Source organism: Gekko japonicus, unplaced genomic scaffold, assembly GCF_001447785.1.
Source record: "Gekko japonicus isolate JY-2015 unplaced genomic scaffold, Gekko_japonicus_V1.1 scaffold336, whole genome shotgun sequence".
Taxonomy (NCBI): Eukaryota; Metazoa; Chordata; class Lepidosauria; order Squamata; family Gekkonidae; genus Gekko; species Gekko japonicus.
The window spans coordinates 643,546-647,604 of NW_015172014.1; positions in this window are offsets into that span (position 1 = coordinate 643,546).

A 4,059-nucleotide genomic window follows, 5' to 3' on the forward strand; every position below is an offset into this window, starting at 1 on the left:
TCCCCGCCCCCCGGCTGCATTTGGCAGCCCTAAGGTGAATGCCTAGTTCGCCTAGTGGGTGAGCCGGCCCTGGGTTCACACAGGCTTCTTCGTAACCTGTGAATTGACCCTTTTCTTCATCTCCCTCCCCACAGAGCGCATCGACCTACCAAAGGCGGTCATGCTGCTGAGCACCATCTCCGGCTCCTGCCTCTTCTTGGGCATGGTCACCTGTGCCCTTGAGTAAGTGGCGCCGAGGGGAAGAATAAGAAGAAGAGGTGTCTGGAGACTGCAAAGTGGGGGGGGGGAGAACGGGATGGGAAGGGCTCTGTGGAAGTCTCTGGGGGAGAAAGTGGGTGTGTTCATTGAGGACTGGGGAACATGTCGTACCGGACTGGCGTCCCCATGATGGTTCTCATGGGCACCGTGCCACCTACCAACACCTCTTTTGGTGCCTACCAAATGTGTTTAGGAAGTGGGCAGGGCCAGGTGGGCCTTTTTGCCATGCAAGGCTTCTGATTGGCTGTCAGAGATTTGATTGGCTGTGCAGGGTTTTTAAAAAACTTTGCTTTGGCAGCAGCTGCCACCACAGCGCCAGGATCTTCATTGTGGGACTGAAGGGAAGCTGTGGCAGCCATTTTGTGGCTGGCTTTGCCTCCTGAGGCAGCCATTTTGTGGCCATGCCTACCATGCTGTGCCAGAATTCCAGAGTTGCCCACGGGCTCTCAAAAGGTTGGGACGCCTGCCTGAGAACATCAGAGCTGCCTTAGTGGTTCCAACACCTGTTTTCCACAATGGCCAACCAGATGCTCCTGGAACTATCCCGAGGCCGAAACCTCCCTTCTGTTTGCTTCCCACCAGCAACTGGCATTGAGAAGTAGACTGTCCCGGAACATGGAGGTTCCATTGACTGATGACGGCTATCAGCCTTTGATGGACCTCCCCTCCAGGAATCTGTCTGAGGCTGGGGAAGGGCTGCGGTTCAGGCAGGGGTCATTTCCTGCGGGAGCGCACAGGAGCGGAGCTCCGGCAGTAAAGAGCCCAGGGGGCGGGCACATGCAACAAGCCCCTCAGGGGTAGAGAACCTGCTTGGCATGCAGAAGGTCCCAGGTTCAATCCTCAGCGGTATTTCCAGGGAAAAGAGGGATCAGGCAGCAGGTGGCACCGAAGGCCTCAGTCGTCTGGGTCCGCTGCCGGTCAGAGGAGCAAAGACTGGCCCTGAGAGACGGGGGCGGGGTGGGAGGGTCCGGCTCCTCAGGTGTGCCCGTCTTGATTCACCCCAGAGCTGGATAGGCAAATCCCCAGCGACCTGGACGCAGCAAGGCCATCATCTTGTGACACTTCTGCCTGCAAACCATCACTGTGAAGCACGTTAAGGTTGGGAAATACCTGGAGATTTGGGGGGGTGGAGCCTGAGGAGGGCGGGGTTTGGGGCGGGGCTTCAGTGGGATAGGATGCCATAGAGTCCACCTGCCAGAAGAGGCCATTTTCTCCAAGGGAACTGATCTGTCTCGTCTGGAGATCCCCAGGCCCCACCTGATCAGGGTGCCAAAACTGATTGGTACTGACTGGGGTTGGGGTCTTTCTTTTTGTCCTTCTAGATTCCGATTCCAGGCGGGGATGGCAAGGGACTGAGTGCCCGAAGGGGGGGAGAGGAACGTCGGGACTCCCCACCCCCAAGAGTGTCCTTCCGTGGCCGCAAGACTGGAGTTTGTGTTTGGGGGTGTACAAGTGGGCACACGGGAGGCGTGAGCTGGCACGAGCGTGACTGAGGAGCCTGCAAAGCCGTGTGAACAATCGTGTGTGCCGGCGTCCCAGAGTGTGGGCGAAGGGGCCAAGGGACGTGCCTGTATGCGTGTGTGCACATGCGGGAAAGGCATCGGTCGATACAGTGAGCGTGTTGAGTCTGCACATGGATCGCTGGAAAGCCAGAGGGAGAATACACTGTGCGTGTGTGCAAAAGCTGCGCAGAGAGGCCCGCAGAAGCTACCCACAACCTGCCGCGATATTCCTGTTGCCACTCGGGTCCTTTGCAGCCCACCAGGAGTTTCTGCAGGGGAAGGCCTCTCACACCGCCGCAGGAGAGGCGCCCATCTAAGCCACCATGCTGCCCTGAAGCCTTGGCCGTGGCCGTGTGGAAGCCAAACGCCGCAGATGCACAATGCCTCACATGCTGGCACATGGGGAAAGCCAACCAGGGCCGGGGAGTGGGACATCATCTCTTGTTTGCTGTGTTGCTGCTGTCGCCTCAACCGATTAAATCCTTGGCTTGCCGATTGATTAAAAAACGTTGCTTGCACAAAGGTCCCCCGGAGGCTTTTCCCTTTCTCGGGGCCTCCTCCACGCCCTTCCCTCTCCGTGACCTTCAGGTTGCCAGATCCGGGACATGCGGGAAAGGCATCGGTCGATACAGTGAGCGTGTTGAGTCTGCACATGGATCGCTGGAAAGCCAGAGGGAGAATACACTGTGCGTGTGTGCAAAAGCTGCGCAGAGAGGCCCGCAGAAGCTACCCACAACCTGCCGCGATATTCCTGTTGCCACTCGGGTCCTTTGCAGCCCACCAGGAGTTTCTGCAGGGGAAGGCCTCTCACACCGCCGCAGGAGAGGCGCCCATCTAAGCCACCATGCTGCCCTGAAGCCTTGGCCGTGGCCGTGTGGAAGCCAAACGCCGCAGATGCACAATGCCTCACATGCTGGCACATGGGGAAAGCCAACCAGGGCCGGGGAGTGGGACATCATCTCTTGTTTGCTGTGTTGCTGCTGTCGCCTCAACCGATTAAATCCTTGGCTTGCCGATTGATTAAAAAACGTTGCTTGCACAAAGGTCCCCCGGAGGCTTTTCCCTTTCTCGGGGCCTCCTCCACGCCCTTCCCTCTCCGTGACCTTCAGGTTGCCAGCTCCGGGTGGGGAAATACCTGGAGGTCGGGGGCGGAGCCGGAGAAGGGCAGGGTTTGGGGAGGGGAGGGTACAGTGCAGTGGAGTCCACCCTCCAAAGCAGCCATTTTCTCCAGGGGAACTGATGAGATCATTGGTAAGAGCAGGAGATCTCCAGGCCCCACCTGGAGCTTGGCATCCCAAGTGTCACTCTGCTCCTGCCATCCAACTGAGGCATGTTTTGCCCCTTCCCATCCAAGCAGGGATCTGTAGGCGTCTCTGAAGCAGCCCCAGAACCTGTTTTTACAGCCAAGCGAATGTGAATTAGTAAGCTGACAGAGCCTCTGAGCATGTGCAAACAACCTTTCCATGGTCACGGCCAGCCTGGCCTGCCCTGGGTGAGCAGGCTAGTGGTTCAGATGAGAGGCTGCCTCTGATCCCAGCCAATTTTCTCCCTCCCACATTTTTTTGGGGGGCCACTGAAGGCCAATGTCTCCCCAGGCCTGCCAAGGAAAACACGAACGGCTGCTTTTAATTAAGAAGAGCTCTGCTTCTAATCTGCCATCATCTGGGCCTTTATTAGCAAAGCTCTGGAGTCTTTGAGGTCCCGGCTGTGCCGCTCTGGGCATGTTCGGACAAACTTTCCGTGCGGCGCTTCTGCAACGGGCCACCAGAGAAACCACCTCTGGGACAAGCGCCAAGTTGGCCTCCTTGGGAGAGAGAGGCCTGACGATCCGACCCCAGAGCATGGGGGACGCCTGGGTGGGCTCCCACCTCAACCTCCCCCCCAAAGCCCTTTGAAGCATTTGCACGACTCCAGTGACTCACATTTTAAGAAATGCTTCTGACTGATGCAAAGATCTTCATGAAACCAGCATGTGTGAATGCAGCCAGTTTGGTGTAGTGGTTAAGTGTGTGGACGCTAATCTGGGAGAACCGGGTTTGATTCCCCACTCCTCCACTCGCAGCTGCTGGATGACCTTGGGCAAGCCATAGTTCTGTCAGAGCTGACCTTGAAAGGGTAGTTTCTGTCAGAGCTCTCTCAGCCCCACCCACCTCACGGGCAATGTTCCCTCTAAGCCGTGGAGTCTCATGAGCAAAAATTCTACTTTGTGAGCTACTGGCATTAAAGTTGTGAGCGAGCGATTTGGCTACTGCATAAACTAGTTTGCTCTTGAGCCATCCTTCCTGAGCTAAGACAAAAA